General features: G+C 39.2%; 2 pseudogenes; both read right to left on the reverse strand.

Moving 5' to 3' along the window:
• Window positions 1–3,963: 3,963 nt before the first annotated feature.
• On the reverse strand, window positions 3,964–19,637 carry LOC116587164 (annotated as a pseudogene).
• Window positions 9,223–9,374, reverse strand: LOC116587338 (annotated as a pseudogene).
• Window positions 19,638–21,009: the final 1,372 nt, after the last annotated feature.

Raw genomic sequence — 21,009 nt, forward strand, 5'->3', positions numbered from 1 at the left:
TTGGCATATCAGTAAGCCTTTATTTTCAGCTTTATTGAGATGAGATTGAAATAAACGTGTGCAAGTTTAAGATGTATTACATGTTGATTTGCTGCACACACATTGTGCAGTGATTACCACTGAAGCCTTAGCTAACACCCCACTACCTCACATTATTCCCATTTCTTTTTTTTTTTTCTTCAATTTATTTGACACAGAGAGAAATCACAAGTAGGCAGAGAGGCAGGCAGAGAGAGAGGGGGAAGCAGGCTCCCTGCTGAGCAGAGAGCCCGATGCAGGGCTCCATCCCAGGACCTTAAGATCATGACCTGAGCCCAAGGCAGAGGCTTAACCCACTGAGCCACCCAGGTGCCCCATTTTATAACCAGAAATTTGTACACTTTGATCAACCTCTTCCCATTTCCCCCTACCCCATGGTCCCTGGTCACCACTATTCTACTCTGAGTTCAGGTTTCTTTTTTGGGGGATTCCACATCTAAGTGACTTCACACAGTATTTGTCTTTTGACTTTTCTGATGGACTCTGTCTGACTTTTTTACTTAGCGAAATGCCCTCAAATTCCATCCATACTGTACAAATGGTGGGATTTTCTCTTTTCTCGTAGCTGAATAATATTCCATTGTGTACGCGCGCACACACACACGCACACACATACCGGGTCTTCTTCATTCATCCACTGAAGGACACTTAGGTTGTTCCCGTGTTGCGGCTTTTGTGAGTAATGCTGCAGTGTACACAGGAGTGGAAATAATCTCACTGAAACCCTAATTTCCTCTCCTTAACATATATACAACAGAGGTAGGACTATTGGGTCATATGGTATTTCCAGTTTTAATTTTTTGAAGAACTTCCGTACTGTTCTTGGTAGTGGTCGCACCAATTTACATTCCCCCGCCAACCAAGCACAAGGATTCCCTTTCTCTATATCTTCGCCAATGCTTGTCATTCTTGTCTTCTTGTTAACAGCCATTCTAACAGTTGGGAGGTGATAGCTCATTGTGGTTTAGACTTGCATTTCCCTGCTGACGGTGGTGGTGAGCATCTTTTCATTTCTGTTGGCCATTAATGGGTCTTCTTTGAAAATAAAACCTCTATGCAGTTCCTCTGATCATTTTTTTAAGGGGACTTTGTTTTACTGTTGAGTTCTTTATATATTTTTATCAGTTCTTCGTATATTTTAGCTATTAGCCCCTTATCATGTATATGATTTACAGGTATTTTCTCCCATTCAGTAGGTTACCTTTTCATCTTGTGGTTTGTTGCTTTCGGGCTGAACAGGAGCTTTTTACTTGGGTGTAGTCCCCCTATTAACTTTTCCTTTACCTTCTTACACTTTGGTGTCCTATTCAGGGAATATGCTGCCCAGACCAATATCAAGGAGCTTCTTTTGAATGCTTTCTTCTCTGTTTTAAAAAATTTTTTTATTTAAAATTCATTTTAACACATACTGTATATTAGTTTCAGGGGTAGAATTTAGTGAATCATCAATTGCCTCTAACACCCGGTGCTTATCACATCACGTGCCCTCCTTAATGCCCGTCACCCAGTGTACACAATGGAATATTATCCCCCACCCACCACCCCTCCAGCAACCGTGTTTGTTTCCCAGAGTTCAGAGTTTCTTATGGTTTGTCTCCCTCTCTGATTTCATCTTATTTTTCCTTCCTTCCCTGTGTTCTTCTGTTTAGTTCCCTAAATTCCACACATGAACGAAATCATATATTTGTCTGACTGACTTATTTTGTGAATGCTTTCTTCTAAGATTTTTATAATATCAAGTCTTAAGCTTACATCCTTGATCCTCTTCAGTTTATTTTTGTGAGGGGTGTAAGGTAACTGTCCAATTTCATTTTTCTGCATGTGGTATTCAGTTCTTCAGTACCCTCTGTGCAAGGACTGCCTTTCTGCATGGAGGACTCTTGGTTCTCTTGTCAAATATTAGTTTACCATTAACTGTGAGGATTTATTTCTGGGCTCTCTAGTCTGTTCTCTTGGCCCATGCATCTATTTTTATGCCAGTATCCTACTGTTTTAAGTACTGTAACTTTGTAGTATAGTTTGAAATCTGGAAATGTGATGCCTCTGACTTTGTTTTTCCTTTTTATGATTGCTTGGCTGTTCAGGGTCTTCTGTGGTTCCTTACACATTTTAGGATTGTTTCTTGTGTTTCTGTGACAAATTATGTGACACCATTGGAATGGTGATAGTGACTGCATTAAATCTATAGATGGCCTTGGGTAGTATGGACATTTTATTAATATTAATTCTGAACCAAGCACACAGAATAGATTTTCATTTATTTCTTCCCAGTTTCTTTCATGAAAGTTTTATATATTATTTTCCACAGCTCTTTCATTTCTTTGGTTAAATGTATTCCTAAGTTTTTACTGTTTTGATGCTATTGTGAACAGGATTATTTATTTCTTTTTCAGGTGTTTCACAGTTCATATAAATACCACTGATTTCTTCTTTTATTTTTTTAAGATTTTATTAATTTATTTGACACAGAGAGAGAGGTCACAAGTAGGCAGAAAGGCAGGCAGAGACAGAGAGGAGGAAGCAAGCTCCCTGCTGAGCAGGGAGCCCAATGTGGGGCTCCATCCCAGGACCCTGGGACCATGACCTGAGCTGAAGGCAGAAGATTTAACCCACTGAATCATCCAGGCGCCCAGTCACAGTTCAGATTTAAGCTGAATAACCTTTGCTAATATTGAGAACATTGCACAAATTTTCAGTAACTTATTGCACATATTTTCAGTAACTTAAAAGTAAGTGTCTACTCTTCCTATCTCCACTTCTTTTTACTAGATTTAAGTAAATCAAATATTTACTCATGGTAGGAGATTCTGGCATTAACTATAGCTGAGTTTAACAGAAATACAGAAAACCGTGAAGATTTACCAAGCATTCACAAATGATCACTTAAAACAATTCCAGTAGCACCTAAGGTTTGCTGCTTAATGTAATTCAACAGGATAACACTCTGACCAATGATGAACAACTTAATAGGAAATTCTTTCACCTATTCAAGGTTTCATTATATAGCTACTATATTTGACCAATATTAAAAATCTTAAAACTCCGTTATATTGCTATTTCCATTATATATCAACTTAGCAACAAGTCATCTTTTTTATGCCATTTATTCAACTGGGAGAAAAAAAAAAGATGGTACGTTCTGGTTTTCTCCTGTTACAGATTTAATTCAATAATTTGATTTCTCACTATGTGAAAACTACATTTTTTTTCCCTCAGCACTGGACAGCACTAAAGTGAAAGCAGCTTTCATAGTCTTTGACTTTCCTTTAAAGGAAAGCATTATGGAATTTTCAGCAGTGAACGTTATCTGGTTCCTACCTGAACCCCATCTCCAAGGAAATGAGAGAATCTAAAGTAAAAGTCCTATTCGGGGCAAAAAGGTTGCAATCCTAAATATTTCACTACAACAACCTTGTTCTGTCACTGAGTAGTAAATGATCAGTGACCACTAATGATGGTAACAGTACCCTCACTGACATCATTATTAAATTTTGCATACTATTTTATATCCAAAATGTGCATATAAAATATCTGCAGAGATAAGTTAGTATTAAGAATTAAAAACACCTCTACAAATGTCCTTTCTTCTGAAATCTATATAATTGTTTTCAAGACTAGAAACCTAAACATCCTGACTACATTAAAAACACATGTCTGGAAAAAAAGAAAACACATGTCTGAATACACATTATGGGAATCCCAGTTCAGAACTAATCTTCTCATTAAAAAAAAAAACAACCCAGGGCGCCTGGGTGGCTCAGTGGGTTAAAGCCTCTGCCTTTGGCTCAGGTAATGATCTTGGGGTCCTGGGATTGAGCCCCGCATTGGGCTCTCTGCTTGGCAGGGAGTCTGCTTCCTCCTCTCTCTCTGCCTGCCTCTCTGCCTACTTGTGATCTCTGTCTGTCAAATAAATAAAATCCTTAAAAAAAAAACAACAACAACCCAGAAACTTAGAGTACTTTTGTTATTGCTGAGTCTGATGAGATGTAAAGGAGACCACTGAATACTAAATTCAGGTATTTACTAAATTGTGTTGATTTCCACTCATCAAACAGCCCTAACAAACCAACAGCTGGAACAAGGATAGTTTTTTCTCTGCTCACTGTCTAGTGGGAAGTTGAAACATTTTCAATGAAAGCCTTCATATTTCATGTAGACTTCGACATGTGTGGCCCCAACAGCACGGTTCTGAGGTGGCCTCTGATGCAGGTTTTGGATTTCACTTTGACTATGGCTTTGATATCGATAGGCAAATGCCTTTTTCAGAGCCCCTGGTATGAGGGCAGAAGGGTCCGTAGCATTCACCGGTTTGGGCTTTATATCCTGTTCTGAACTTTTCACTGACCGACATTTTATACTGTTCATATCTTTAAGGATCTCTAACGTATTTGTCATATCAGGTTTCTTTGGACTGTTCTTAACCAAGGTCTTTCCAGCACAGGTATTTTTCTCTCTTCACTCTTTCATCAGGTCGGCAGCCGGTGTTATACTTTGGTGGAGCCCCAGTGGGGGAGGGTTGGGGGAGGTGGGGGTGGGGGCGGTAGAGGGACAGAGGATGGTGGTGTAGTAACAGATGTGGTAGGATCTAAGTCACCTGGAATAACATGTTGCTGTTCTTACTGGGTCACAGTTTGGGCAATCTGAGCTCTGAGAGCAGCAAGTTCATTTTCAAGGGCACAGATCTTCTGCAATGCCTCCTCATTTGCTAGTGCTGTCTTCTTTGGAAGCTCTTCTGGAGACAGGTTTGGTAAGGAACACTGCCTGCTTGGCAGCTTCTCAAAGAAAGGAAGGTCGTCCTGAAGAGACTCCCTTGATCTAACCTCTGTCCTTTGTCTTGCTGAACACTCTCCTTCTTTGGCTACCCATCCGCCATCAGCAAAAGACACCACTGCATCCTCTCCAGGATGGCTCAGGCTCCCTTTTGTTGTAGGGCTGGTGAGCTGGAACTGAACTTTTGGGCACTGGATCAGCGATAAATTAGTACCAATTTTCCTTACGATACTTTGAGATGAACCATGTGGATTGCCGAATGCATGCTTCCTCCAAGCTGTTGAAAAACCCAGGTATTTTGAACTTCTCCGGCTTTCCAGCTTGGCTATCCCCTGATTTTATTCCTGAACAAGGTTAAATAGGAGTCGATGAAGAGTGGACATCTTTCTCTTCTACCCAGTCTTTGGAGAAGGATCTAGTTTCTCATCACTAGATATGTGTGGTTTGCTATAGGTTTCTGTAGATTTTCTTCATCATGTTGAAGAGGTCCCCCTCTATTCCTAGCTTGTTGATTTTAATCATGAATAAGTGTTGGATTTTTTCAATGACTTTATGCATTTATATACATGCTTTGTATGATTTTTCTTCTTTAGCCTATCAGTGTGATGAATTACATTAGTTGATGTTCTTTTTTTTAATTTTATTTATTTATTCGACACACAGAAAGAGAGAGAGAGAGAGCACAAGTAGGCAGAGAGGTAGGCAGAGAGAGAGGAGGAAGCAGGCTCCCCACCAAATGGAGAGCTTGATGCGGGGCTCAATCCCAGGACCCTGAGATCATGACCTGAGCTGAAGGCAGAGGCTTAACCCACTGAGCCACCCAGGCGTCCCTAATTAGTTGATTTTCAAATGTTGTACTGGCCTTGCATGCCTGGGATAAACCCTCGTTGCTCATGGTGTATAATTTTTAATACATTTTTTGATCCATTTGCTAACATTTTGTTGAGAATTTTTGCAATTATGTTCATGAAAGGTAGTGTTCTGTAGTTTACTTGTAAAGTCTTCATCTGGTTTATGTATTAGGGTAATTCTGGCCTTGTAGAATACGTTCAAAAGAGTTCTCTCTGCTTCTAGTTTCTGGAAGATATTGTAGAGAATTGGTATTTCATTCTCAATTGCGTGGCAGAATTTACTGGTGAAAACATCTGTGCTTGGTGCTGTCTTTTTAGAAAGTTATTATTTTAGTTTCTTTAATAGATACAGCTCTATTCAGAGTATGGATTTCTCATTGTGTAAGTTTTGTGTCTTTCAAAGAATTTTATTGAATCTATTAAATTTGGGGGCATAGAATTGTTTGTAATATCTCTTTTTAGTGTCTGTGGGATCAATAGTGGTGATCCCTCTTTCATTTCTGATATTTGTGTATTTGTAATTTGTGATTTCGCTCTCTTTTTTTTTTCTTGTTAGCCCTGATAGAGTTATATCAAAAAGTTAATGTTTGGTGATCATTGATTTTTCTTTAGTGATTTTCTGTTTTTAAATTCACTGATTTCTATTCTAATTTTTATTATTTCTTGTATTCTGTTTGCTCTGAGTTTATAGAGCTCATTTTTCTCTGGTTTCCTAAGGTGGAAGTCTAGGTTACTGATTTTAGAAACTTCTAATTTTCTAATATATATATTAATTGCTATAAATTTCCCTATAAGCCTTGTTTTTATTGCATCCTACATATTTTAATATGCTGTATTTTCATTTTAATTTAGGTAAAAATATTTTTAAACCTCTCTTTTGCTTTCCTCTTTGACCCAAGTGTTATTAAAAGTGTGTTATTTAATCTCTAAAATTTTTTGGTATTTTCTAGCTACCTTTAGGTTATTGAGTTCCAGTTTAATTCCATTGTGATCTGAGAGAACAATTTGTATGATTTTCATTAATAGAAAATTGTTGGTTCACCGGGGTGGCTCAGTGAGTTGGTTGTCAACTCTTGATTTCGGCTCAGGTCATGACTTCAGGGTCGTGAGACTGAGCGTCGCATCGGGCTCTGTGCTGGGCGTGGAGCCTACATAAGATCCTCTCTCTCTCCTCACTTACCCCCACCCCATGAACGTGCACATTTTCTTTAAAAAAAAAAATTGTTAAGGTGTTTTTATGGCCCAGAATGTAGAATATCTTGGTGAATGTTCCATGTGAGCTTGAGAAACATGGGTATTCTGCTGTGGTTGGTTCAAATATTCTATAGTGGGCGCCTGGGTGGCTCAGTGGGTTAAGCCGCTGCCTTCGGCTCAGGTCATGATCTCAGGGTCCTGGGATCGAGTCCCGCATCGGGCTCTCTGCTCAGCAGGGAGCCTGCTTCCCTCTCTCTCTCTCTATGCCTGCCTCTCTGACTACTTGTGATTTCTCTCTGTCAAATAAATAAATAAAATCTTTAAAAAAAAAAAAAACAAATATTCTATAGACTGTTGATTAGATCCAACTGATTGATAGTGTTATCTAGTTAAACCCTGTCCTTCCTGATTTTCTGCCAACTGGATGGGTCAGTTACTGATAAAGACACATTTTAATCTCCAAATGTAATATTTGTACAGTTCTATCCGTTCTTGTCTCACATATTTTGATGCCCTGTCTTAAGTGCATACATATTAAGGATTATTATGTCTTCTTAGAGAATTGATTCCTTTATCATGGTGTAACATCTCTTTGTCTCATAACTTTTCTACTTTTGAAATTAGCTTTGTCTGGAATTAATATAGCTTCTCCATCTTTTTTTTGATTAGAGTTAGCATGGTATATCTTTCTCCATCCCTTTACTGTTAATCTATATGTGTCTTTGTATTTAAAGTGGGTGTCTTACAGACCGTATATAGTGAGTCTTTTCCTATTTTAATCTACTCTGATGGTCTCTTTTAATTGGTATACTCAGGCCACTCACAGTGAAAGTGATTGATTTATTTGGATTAATATTTAACATGGTTATAAGTTTTTCTCATCGATTATGTCTGTTCTTTAAAAAAAACAAAAACCTTCTCCTGTTTTTCTGCTTTCTCTGGTTTTAATTGAACATTTTATATGATTCCATTTTCTCCTCCTTTCTTAGCATACTATACTCCTTTAAAATTTTTATTGGTTGCCCTAAAGTTTGCAATATACATTTTCATTTCATCTCTGCCTACTTTCATCTAATACTAGGCTGTTTCATGGGTTGTGCAGTTATCTTATAAGAATATTCCCAATCCCATATCCTTTCCTTATGACATTTTTATCATTCCTTTAACTTATCCATATACTCTAATCTCATAATACATTGTTACTTTCATTACTTTGAACAAACAGTAGTCCCCCAGATTTTTTTCAGCTAAGTTATTATTATTGAAATACAGTTGATATAGAATGCTATATTAGTTCCAGGTGTACAATGTCATGTTTTGACACTTCTATACATTATGCAGTACTCACTATTATAAGTGTAGTTACAATCTGTCACCAGACAGTATTATATTATAGACTATATTCTCTATACTTTTTCATCACTGTGACTTATGTATTTCGTAACTGGAAGTTTGTACCTCTTAATCCCCTTTACCTATTTTGCTCATTTTCCACACCCCTCTTCTCAGGGGTTTTGTGTTTGTTGTTTATTTGTTTTTTAGATTCCAAATATATGTGAAATCATACAGTGTTTGTCTTTCTGTCTGACTTATTTCACTTAGCATAATATCCTCTAGGTCCACCCATGTTGTCATTAATGTCAAGGTCTCATTCTTTTTTATGGCTGAGTAATATTCGCTTGTATGTGAGTCTGTATACACCTACATCTACTTGTATCCGCTTATTTATCAATGGACATTTAGTTTGGTTCCTATCTTGGCCATTGTAAATAATGCTTCAGTGTACATAGATATACATATATATTTCTGAACAACTGTTTTTGTTTCTTTGAGGTAAATACTGAGTAATGGAATTACTGGATTCTATGGTATTTTTATTTTTAATTTTTTTGAGGAAACTTCATACTCTTTACTACAGTGGTGGCATCAATTTATATTCCCACTAACAGTGCACTAAGCTTCCCTTTTCTCAACATCCTTGCCAGCACTTATTATTTCTTGTCTTTCTGACACTAGCCATTCTGACAGATGGGAGGTGATACCTCATTGTGGCTAAGATTTGGATTTCCCTGATGATTAATTATGTTGAGCATCTTTCCATGTGTTAGTTGGCCATCTCTATGTCTCCTCTGGAAAAATGTCCATTCAGGTGCCCTGCTCATTTTTTTTCATTTATTTATTTTCAGCATAACAGTATCATTATTTTTTCACCACACCCAGTGCTCCATGCAATCCGTGCCCTCTATAATACCCACCACCTGGTACCCCGACCTCCCACCCCGCCACCACTTCAAACCCCTCAGATTGTTTTTCAGAGTCCATAGTCTCCCATGATTCACCTCCCCTTCTAATTTACCCCAACTCCCTTCTAACTCCCCATGTCCTCCATGCTTTTTGTTATGCTCCACAAATAAGTGAAACCATATGATAACTGACTCTCTCTGCTTGACTCATTTCAATTTGCAATAATCGCGCCTTGGATAAACCTCATTGGCTACGATACTGCCACTGCGCAAAGCTGCTTGACTCATTTCACTCAGCATAATCTCTTCCAGTCCCGTCCATGTTGCTACAAAAGTTGGGTATTCGTTCTTTCTGATGAAGGCATAATACTCCATAGTGTATATGGACCACATCTTCCTTATCCATTCATCCATTGAAGGGCATCTTGGTTCTTTCCACAGTTTGGTGACCGTGGCCATTGTTGCTATGAACATTGGGATACAGATGGCCCTTCTTTTCACTACATCTGTATCTTTGGGGTAAATACCCAGTAGTGCAATTGCCAGGTCATAGGGAAGTTCTATTTTTAATTTCTTAAGGAATCACCACACTGTTCTTCCAAAGTGGCTGCACCAACTTGCATTCCTACCAACAGTGTAATAGGGTTCCTCTTTCTTCATATCCTCTCCAACACACGTTGTTTCCTGTCTTATTAATTTTGGCCGTTCTAACTGGTGTAAGGTGGTATGGTTTTGATTTGAATCTCCCTGATGGCTAGTGATGATGATTATTTTTTCATGTGTCTGATAGCCATTTGTATGTCTTCATTGGAGAAGTGTCATTTCATGTCTTCTGCCCATTTTGTACCACTTCTTCTCTACCCATTCATCTGTCAGTGGACATCTAGGCTCTTTCTATAGTTTGGCTATTGTGGACATAGCTGCTATAAACACTGGGGTTCACGTGCCCCTTCAGATCACTACATTTGTATCCTTGGGGAAAATACCCAATAGTGCAGTTGCTGGGTCACAAGGTAGCTCTATTTTCAACTATTTGAGGAAACTCCATACTGTTTTCTAGAGTGGCTGCACCAGCTTGCATTCCCACCAACAGTATAGGAGGTTCCCCTTTCTCTGCATCCTTACCAACACTTGTTGTTTCCTGACTGGTTAATTTTAGCCATTCTGACTGGTATGAGGTGGTACCTCATTGTGGTTTTGATTTGTATTTCCCTGATGCCAAGTGATGTTGAGCACCTTTTCATGTGTCTGTTGGCCATTTGGATGTCGTCTTTCCATAAATGTCTATTCATGTCCTCTGCCCATTTCTTGATTAAATTCTTTGTTCCTTGGGTGTTGAGTTTAATAAGTTCTTTATAGATTTTGGATACTAGCCCTTTATCTGATATGTCATTTGCAAATACCTTTTCCCATTCTGTAGGTTGTCTTTTGGTTTTGTTGACTATTTCCTTTGCTGTACAAAAGCTTTTGATTTTGATGAAATACCAATAGTTCGTTTTTGCCCTTGATTCCCTTGTCATCAGCCATATTTCTAGGAAGAAGTTTCTGCAGCTGAGATCAAAGAGGTTGCTGCCTGTGCTCTCCTCAAGGATTTTGATAGATTCCTGTCCCACATTTTGAGTCTATTTTTGTGTGTGGTGTCAGGAAATGGTCATTCTTCTGCATGTGACTGTCCAGTTTTCCTAACACCATTTGTTGAAGGGATGGTCTTTTACATTGGACAGTCTTTCCTGCTTTGTCAAAAATTATTGACCATAGAATTGAGGGCCCATTTCTGGACTCTCTATTCTATTCCATTGATCTATGTGTCTGTTTTTGTGCCAGTACCATACTGTCTTGATGATTACAGGTTTGTAATAGAGCTTGAAGTCTGGAATTGTGATGCCACCAACTTTGGTTTTGTTTTTTTTTTTTTTTTCTACATTCCTCTGGCTATTTTGGGTCTTTTCTGGTTGCATAAAAGTTTTAGGATTATTCCATTTATTTGAAAAAAGTTGATGGTATTTTGATAAGAACTGGATTAAATGTGTAGATTGCTTTAGGTAGCATAGACATTTTCACAATATTTGTTCTTCCAATCCATGAGCATGGAACATTTTTCCATTTCTTTGTGTCTTCCTCAGTTTCTTTCATGAGTATTCTATTGTTTCCTGAGTACAGATTTTTTTGTCTCTTTGGTTGGATTTATTCCTAGGTATGTAATGGTTTGGGGTGTAATTTTAAATGGAATCAACTCCTTAATTTCTCTTTCTTCTGTGTTGTTGGTATATAAAAATGCAGCTGATTTTTTTTAATTTTTAATTTTTTATAAACATATATTTTTATCCCCGGGGGTAGAGGTCTGTGAATCGCCAGGTTTACACACTTCACAGCACTCACCAAAGCACATACCCTCCCCAATGTCCATAACCCCACCCCCCTTCTCCCAACCCCCCTTCCCCCAGCAACCCTCAGTTTGTTTTGTGAGATTAAGAGTCACTTATGGTTTGTCTCCCTCCCAATCCCATCTTGTTTCATTTATTCTTCTCCCACCCACTTAAGCCCCCATGTTGCATCACCACTTCCTCATATCAGGGAGATCATATGATAGTTGTCTTTCTCCGCTTGACTTATTTCGCTAAGCATGATACGCTCTAGTTCCATCCATGTTGTCGCAAATGGCAAGATTTCATTTCTTTTGATGGCTGCATAGTATTCCATTGTGTATATATACCACATCTTCTTGATCCATTCATCTGTTGATGGACATCTGGGTTCTTTCCATAGTTTGGCTATTGTGGACATTGCTGCTATAAACATTCGGGTGCACGTGCCCCTTCGGATCACTACGTTTATATCTTTAGGGTAAATACCCAGTAGTGCAATTGCTGGGTCATAGGGCAGTTCTATTTTCAACAATTTGAAGAAGCTCCATGCTGTTTTCCAGAGTGGTTGCACCAGCTTGCATTCCCACCAACAGTATAGGAGGGTTCCCCTTTCTCCGCATCCTCGCCAGCATCTGTCATTTCCTGACTTGTTGCAACGTTTTAGCCATTCTGACTGGTGTGAGGTGATATCTCATTGTGGTTTTGATTTGTATTTCCCTGATGCTGAGTGATATGGAGCACTTTTTCATGTGTCTGTTGGCCATCTGGATGTCTACTTTGCAGAAATGTCTGTTCATGTCCTCTATCCATTTCTTGATTGGATTATTTGTTCTTTGGGTGTTGAGTTTGATAAGTTCTTTATAGATTTTGGACACTAGTCCTTTATCTGATATGTTGTTTGCAAATATCTTCTCCCATTCTGTCAGTTGTCTTTTGATTTTGTTAACTGTTTCCTTTGCTGTGCAAAAGCTTTTGATCTTGATGAAATCCCAGTAGTTCATTTTTGCCCTTGCTTCCCTTGCCTTTGGCGATGTTCCTAGGAAGATGTTGCTGCGGCGGAGGTTGAAGAGATTGCTGCCTGTGTTCTCCTCAAGGATTTTGATGGATTCCTTTCTCACATTGAGGTCCTTCATCCATTTTGAGTCTATTTTTGTGTGTGGTGTAAGGAAATGGTCCAATTTCATTTTTCTGCATGTGGCTGTCCAATTTTCCCAACACTATTTATTGAAGAGGCTGTCTTTTTTCCATGGGACATTCTTTCCTGTTTTGTCGAAGATTAGTTGACCATAGAGTTGAGGGTCTATTTCTGGGCTCTCTATTCTGTTCCAATGATCTATGTGTCTGTTTTTGTGCCAGTACCATGCTGTCTTGATGATGACAGATTTGTAATAGAGCTTGAAGTCCGGAATTGTGATGCCACCAACTTTGGCTTTCTTTTTCAATATCCCTTTGGCTATTCGAGGTCTTTTCTGGTTCCATATAAATTTTAGAATTATTTGTTCCATTTCTTTGAAAAAGATGGATGGTACTTTGATAGGAATTGCATTAAATGTGTAGATTGATTTAGGTAGCATAGACATTTTCACAATATTTATTCTTCTAATCCAGGAGCATGGAACATTTTTCCATTTCTTTGTGTCTTCCTCAATTTCTTTCATGAGTACTTTATAGTTTTCTGAGTATAGATTCTGTGCCTCTTTGGTTAGGTTTATTCCTAGGTATCTTATGGTTTGGGGTGCAATTGTAAATGGGATTGACCCCTTAATTTCTCTTTCTTCTGTCTTGTTGTTGGTGTAGAGAAATGCAACTGATTTCTGTGCATTGATTTTATATCCTGCCACTTTACTGAATTCCTGTACAAGTTCTAGCAGTTTTGGAGTGGAGTCTTTTGGGTTCACATAAAGTATCATATCATCTTCAAAGAGTGAGAGTTTGACTTCTTCTTTGCCAATTTGGTGCCTTTAATTTCTTTCTGTTGTCTGATTGCTGAGGCTAGGACTTCTAGTACTGTGATGAATAGCAGTGGTGATAGTGGACAGCCCTGCCTTGCTCCTGACCTTGGGGGGAAAACTTTCAGGTTTTCCCCACTAAGAATGATATTTGCTGTGGGTTTTTCATAGATGATTTTGATGATATTGAGGTATGTCCCCTCTATCCCTACACTTTGAAGACTTTTGATCAATAAAGGATGCTGTACTTTGTCAAATGCTTTTTCTGCATTTATTGAGAGTATCATATGGTTCTTGTTCTTTCTTTTATTAATGTACTGTGTTACATTGATTGATTTGAGGATATTGAACCAAACTTCCAGCCCAGGAATAAATCCCACTTGATCATGGTGAATAATCCTTTTAATGTACCGTTGGATCCTATTGGCTCGTATTTTGGTGAGAATTTTTGCATCCATCTGTAATTCTCTTTGATGGGGTCTTCGTCTGGTTTTGGAATCAAGGTAATGCTGGTCTAATAATATTAGTTGGAAAGTTTTCCTTCCATTTCTATTTTTTTGAACAGTTTCAGGAGAATAGGAATTAGTTCTTCTTTAAATGTTTAGTAGAATTCCCCTGGGAAGCAGTCTGGCCCTCAGCTCTTGTTGGGAGATTTTTGATGACTGCTTCAATCTCCTTACCGGTTATGGATCTCTTCACGTTTTCTATTTCTTCCTCGTTCAGTTTTGGTAGTTTATATGTCTCTAGGAATGAATCCATCTCTTCCACTTTGTCTAATTTGCTAGCATATAGTGACTCATAATATGTTCTTATAATTGTTTGTATTTCTTTGGTGTTGGTTGTGATCTCTCCTCTTTCATTCATAATTTTATTAATTTGGGTCCTTTCTCTTTTCTTTTTGATAAGTCTGATCAAGGGTTTATCAATCTGATTAATTCTTTCAAAGAACCAGCTCCTAGTTTCATGGATTTGTTCTGTTGTTCTTTTGGTTTCTGTTTCATTGATGTCTGCTGTGATCTTTACTGTTTCTCTTCTCCTACTGGGTTTAGTCTTTCTTTGCTGTTCTTTCTCCAGCTCCTTTAGGTTAGGGTTAGGTTGTGTATTTGAGACCTCTCTTACTTCTTGAGAAAGATTTGTATGGCTATATACTTTCCTCCTAGGACCACCTTGCTGCACCCCTAAAGATTTTGAACAGTTGTGTTTTCATTTTCATTTGTTTCCATGAATTCTTTCATTTAACATCTGTATTGATTAGGTGCTAGCTGTTGGTACTGCCTCTTGCTCTTTGCCGGGAGTTTTTCCACTTTGTCATTTTGTCCAGAAAGGAATAGATGAATGAGAGAATAAAATCCTAAAAGGGTAAAAAGAACCCCAGAAAAATACACACTCAACAAATCAAGAGACCTGAAACTTGGGGGAAAAGAAAGGAAAAAAAATATAGGATCAAGCTGGTGAATAGAACAGAGCCACACACTTGATTTGGAGTGTCTTTTGGCCTGTTAGAAGAAACTGCCTCCCCAAATTTTTAAAAAAGAAAACACAAATATATCATACAAAAATAAGGGTAAATACAACGAAGGGATGAAATATGACTATAAAGTTGAAAATTTAAAAATATTTTTAAAAAGTGAATTGAGAAGTTGGTTGAAAAAAGAAAAAAATTTAAAAAGAAAAAAAGAGAATGTGATCAGGCGGAAGACTAGAACAAAGCTAGACACTAGATTTAAGGTATATTTTGGTCTGTTAGAAGAAACTATCGCAAAATTTTAAAGAAAGAGAAACAAATACACACACACATACATACATATACATATACATACATACATGCACACCCACGTGCATACACACACACATACACACACACACACAATATGGTTAAATACAACTAAGGGATAGAATATGACCGTAGGGATACCTGGGTGGCTCAGTCGGTTAAGCCACTGCCTTCGGCTCAGGTCATGATCCCAAAGTCCTGGGATCAAGTCCTGCATCAGGCTCCTTGCCTGGCAGGGAGTCTGCTTCTCTCTCCAGCTACGCCTGCCACTCTGCCTGCTTGTGTGCTCGCTCTCTGTCTCTGAGAAACAAATAAATAAATAATTTTTTAAAAAGAATAGGACTATAAAAATGAAAATTAAAATATTTTTTAAAAGGTATTGATAAGACAATGTTAAAATAGGAAAGAGGGAAAATTTCAAAAAAAAGAAAAAAGAAAATTTAAAAATTTAACTTCGAAAGACTAAAGAATCATGGGGGAAAAAGCCATGAATTCTGTGTGCTGTATTCCTGTATCTCTTGAGTTTTTGAGTTTTCTTTGATAGGTGAACTTGATCTTGGCTGGATGTTCTTGCTGATCTTCTGTTGTCCTGATTCTCAAATGTCTTTGCCTGAGGAGGAACTGCACTGCCCTTGCCAGGGGCAGGGCTAAGCAATCTGCTCGGGTTCACTCTCAGGAGCTTTTGTTCCCTGAACACTGTCGGTAGAGCTCTGGTGGATGGGAATGAAGATGGCAGCCTCCCAATTGCCAGCTGGAGGAGCTGAGAGCTCAGGACCCCACTCCTCAGTGCACCCTCGTAGAAAAGTGCTCAGTCACTCCTGTCTCCCTGGTCTCCGGCCAGCTGAGCACTAAGCTCACCCAGCCTGTGAACAAGCATCTCTGTCTCTGGCACAGAGCCCCATCTGGAGTCTCCAAACCCTGCAGATCCCTGCCACGCACTCCGAGAGAGGAAGTTGATTCTCCCAGATCTGCCGCCTGTGGAGTCCCTGCTCAAAGAGCAGTGGCCTGACTGTGCTGGGGATCATGGTTTAACGTAACCCCAAGCTGAGAGCCCCTTCTTGGCTCTGTCTCCGTGGTCAGCTTCCCCACTCTGATACCTGGGAGCTCTGCCACACTCAGACACCCCGTCTTTCTGTGATCCCGCTGGTCCTGAGACCACACTGTCCCTGCAAGGGCTCCACCCCCACTTAGCCTCTGGAGCGACATCCCTCAGTGGAGCAGACTTTTAAAAGTTCCAATTTTGCGTTCCACTGCTTGCCGGGAGCCGGCCCCTCCCCCCACGGTCTATCTTCCCATCACTTCAGATTCGCTTCTCCGCACATCCTACCTTCCCGAAAGTTGTCGCTTTTCTGTTCCTAGAGTTGCTGCTCTTCTTTTCTTTGATATCCTGTTGAGTTTGTAGGTGTTCAGAATGGTTTGATCTAGCTGAACTCCTGGGACCAGATGAAATTTAGGTCTCCTACTTCTCCATCTTGCTCCTCCCCATCCACTATAACCTTTCTTTCTAGAACTGCTTTTGCTGTATCTCAAATACTTTGGACCATTGTTTTTCCATGTTCATTTTTCTCTATCTTTTTCTTAAAATTTCCTCTTTGATTTCTTCTTTGACCCATTTGGAAGCATGTTGGTTAGCCTCCATCTGTTTGTGTTTGTTTTTCCACTTTTTCTTATAATTTCTCATTTCTTAAACAGTTGTGGTTGGAGAGGATGCTTGATATGATTTCAGTCTTCTTAAATTTACTGAGGCAGTCCAATATGTGATCTCTCCTGGAGAATGTTCCATGTGCACTTGAAAGGAATGTGTACTCTCCTCTTTTGGGATGGAATGTTCTGTCTATATAATCTGTTCAGTCTACCAGGTCTAATGTGTTATTTAGGCGTTCCTATGTTAGGTGCTTAGATACTTGCAATTGTGACGTCCTCTTGTTGGATAGATTCCTTTTTTCATTATGAAATTCCCTCCTTTGTCTCATTACAGTTTTTGTTTTAAAGTCCTTTTTTTCTGATATAACTATTGCTACCCCAACTTTTTTTTTTCTTTTCATTTACATAGCATATCTTTTTAGGTATGCTACATTTAGCATATACATGTCTTTAGGTTTGAACTGAGTCTCTTTCTGGCATCAAAAAGACGTTTCTTGTTTTTTTATCCATTGAGTTACCTCATATCTCAATTGGATCATTGTGTGACTGTTATACTTTTTTTTAAAAGATTTTATTTATTTATTTGAGAGAGAGAGAACACCTGAGCACGAGCAGGAGGAGAGGGAAGGGAAGGGGAGGGGCAGGCAGAGAGAGAAGCAGGTTCCCCACTGAGCAGGGATCCTGACCTGGGACTCAATCCCAGGACCCTGGGATCATGCCCTGAGCCAAAGGTCACCACTTAACCCACTGAACCACCCAGGCACCCCAAGTGTTATAATTTTTGTAATTGTCCAACATTTTTTGGATAGCTATTTAGTTAACAATTTTTTTTTTCCTCAGGGTACCTGAATGTATCAGTCATCAAGTGTCTGCTTTCGGCTCAGGTCATGATCCCAGTGCTCTGGGATCAAGCCCCCAGTCAGGCTTCCTGCTCTGGTTCGGGGTGGTGGGAAGCCTGCTTCTCCCTCTCCCACTCCCCCTGCCTGTGTTCCGTCTCTCACTGTGTCTCTTTCTGTCAAATAAATAAATAACATCTTCAAAAAAAAATTTTTTTCTCTCTGCATTTCAGTTTGAAACATCTCTACTGACTTACCTTTAAGCTCACTGATTATTTTTTTCAGCTCTGTTTATCTCTCTTACAGGGTTTTTTGTTTCGAGTATCTCCTTTTAATTCTTCATGTTTCCATCTCTCTGCTTATATTAGCCATCTGTTCTCTCTTGTTACCTACTTTTTCCGTCAGAATCCTTAACCTGTTAGTCATAGTTATTTTAAAGTCCTGAGAATACCAAAATATGTCCTATCTCAGTCTGGCTGTGATGCTTGCTTTGTCTCTTCAGACTCTGTATCATTTGCCAGTAGCCTTATAGGTTTGTGTTGAAAGACAGACATGATTTTTCAGGTCATAGCAACTTGAGGGGTCATGGGGGTTACGTTTACTGTTTGCTATAGCTGAAAGTGCTAAAGGTTTCAGTTCTCTGATTTTTTTTCCCACTCCACTGTTATCTTGCTCTGAGCTTTTAGAAGCATTTCTTAGCTTTTTATACTCCCCTTAAACGAAGCAGGAGAGCTAGAGGTGTTTGGAGTTGTCTAATTTCCCTTTGGTCAGATCAAATGAGGTTCAGGTAGGAAGGTGGGTGGGTGGATGCTGGAAACAGGTGATGGAGATTGGGGCATGTTTGTGTTGTGATGAGTGCCAGGTGTTGTATGGAAGTGTTGACTTACTATACTGTACATCTGAAACTAATATTACACTGTGTATTCAATAACTGGAATTTAAGTAAAACCTTAAAAAATACATAGTTCTGGTAGAGTAATTTCCCTGACAGTGTAGGCTTTTGTTATGCAGAAAGCCCGTAGCATATTTCAAAACAGTTACTTTCCCCTTCCAATGCCCAAAACATGAGTGGATTTTTCTCTTTTCCCTAGAAGAACCTGGTGGGGATCCTGGAAGTAAAATCCATGGAAGTCTGAGGCCCCCCCCAAGGACTGATTCCCAGGAACTTTTAATACTCTGTCTAGTCCACACTCAGCCTGATTCATCAGGTGCCCTGTAAGTGTGCCCATCAGTACTGACTGTACTGTCCGTACCGTGCATACAGTACAAGATCAGGCAGATCCAGCTTGGCTAGGATTCCCTGTGTATGTGCGATTGTCCAGATTTGGGGGTGGCGGTCTGCCCTGTGACCTTAATTTTCTGATAAATCTAAGGAAAGTAAATGAATTCCAGCGCATTCAGCTTTTTCCTGTTGTAAAGATGGAAGCTGAAGTTGAAAGAGGAATCCTGGTAGTTTTTTTTAATAAAGCATTTCTGATTATTTATTTTGGAATTTAAAATTCATTGCCATGGAATCTTTTGTAATCCAAGAATTCTGGACCTCCCATCGCTGAAACAAAAATCTATGCTTTCCTGAAGCGCCTTTGCTGTGTTCGGCCAACCTGAGAACCCTGATGAAAAGGGTAGATGTGAGTGGATAGACATCCTATGAAAGAATCTTGGATCCTTGAAAAAAGGGCCAAAAAAAATTGTTAGCATATGCCAACAAAGGAATTTTATGGCTTATTATCAAAGTCGTTAATATACTGTGGAAAGACTCTAATGAAGACGCTAGTGTGTTTGGTTTGGCAATAGCAGGATTACATTCATATTGGAGATCAGGGTGGCCTAAGCAATTCTTTGCCTAGAGGTAAAGTGTGGGTTGTCACCTGAACTCCAGTCTCCCACACTGCTCTCCTTCCCAGAGTCTCCGTCTTCTGCTACCACGGTTTGGCCAAAAGTGAGAAACAGGTACTGGCTGAACACGGTCATCCTCCGGGAGGCTCAAAGCATCATCCAAGAAAAGAAGTTCCTTTTTAAAACTTTTTATTTGTTGGGGGGGATGCCTTTAACCAGTGGGTTAAAGCCTCGGCCTTCAGCTCAGGTCATGATTCCCGGGTCCTGGGATCGAGTCCCACATCGGGCTCTCTGCTCAGCAGGGAGCCTGCTTCCCTCTCTCTCTCTGCCTGCCTCTCTGCCTACTTGTGATCTCTGTCAAATAAATAAATTTTTTAATTTTTTTTAAGTTTTAAATTTTAATTCCACTATAGTCAACAGTGTTAGTTTCAGGTGTACAATATAGTGATCCCACAATTCTGTACATTACTCAGTGCTCATCATGGCAACTGTATTCTTTAATCCCCAACCCCTATTTCATGCATCCCCTACCCACCTTCCCTCTGATAACCATCAGTTTGTTCTCTAGAGTTCAGAGTCTGTTTCTTGGTTTTTCTCTATTTCTCCCTCTTTTTTCTTCTTTGCTCATTTGTTTCCTAAATTCTTCATAAGAGGTGAGAACTTATAGTATTTAACTTTCTCTGGCTACTAATTTTGCTGAGCATAATACTCTATGGCCCGCATCCATGCCGTTACAAATGGCAAGATCTCATTCTTTTTAATGGCAGAATAATATTCCGTTATGGTGTGTACACCACATTCTCTATCCGTTCATCTATCAGTGGACACTTAGGCTGCTTTTCTAATTTGGCTATTTCAGTTAGGCTGAAATAAACATATGGGTGCATGTATCCTTTTTAATTGGCGTTTCTGTAGTTTTGGGGTAACTAGTAGTGCAATTACCAGATCGTATGGTAATCCTGTTAATTTTATGCAGAACCTCTGTACTGCTTCCACAGGGGTTGCACCAATTTGCATTCCCATAAGTGGTGCAAGAGGGTTCCCTTTTCTGCACATCCTAACCAACACTAGTTTCTGGTGTTACGGATTTTAGCCATTCTTACAAGTGCGAGGCGATATCTCACTCTAATTTTGATTTGCATTATCCTTGATGCCGAGTGATGTTGAACATCTTTTCATGTGACTGTTGATCATCTAGATGTCTTCTTTGGAGAAATGTCTATTCTTCTGTCTACTTTTTAACTGGGTTATTTGTTTTTTTGGTGTTGCATCGTGTAAGTTCTTTTTATTTCCGTGTAAGTTCTTTATGAACTTTCGATACTTACCCTTTATCTGACATGTCATTTGCATATATCTTCTCCCATTCCATAGGTTGTCTTTTAGTTTTGTTGATTGTTTCCTTCACTCTGCAGAAGCCTTTTATTTTGGTGGAGTCCCGGTAGTTTATTTTTGCTTTTGATTTCCTTGCCTTAGGAGATATATCTAGGAAAGAGTTGCTACCACTGAT

Source organism: Mustela erminea, chromosome 3 (genome assembly GCF_009829155.1).
Source record: "Mustela erminea isolate mMusErm1 chromosome 3, mMusErm1.Pri, whole genome shotgun sequence".
Taxonomy (NCBI): Eukaryota; Metazoa; Chordata; class Mammalia; order Carnivora; family Mustelidae; genus Mustela; species Mustela erminea.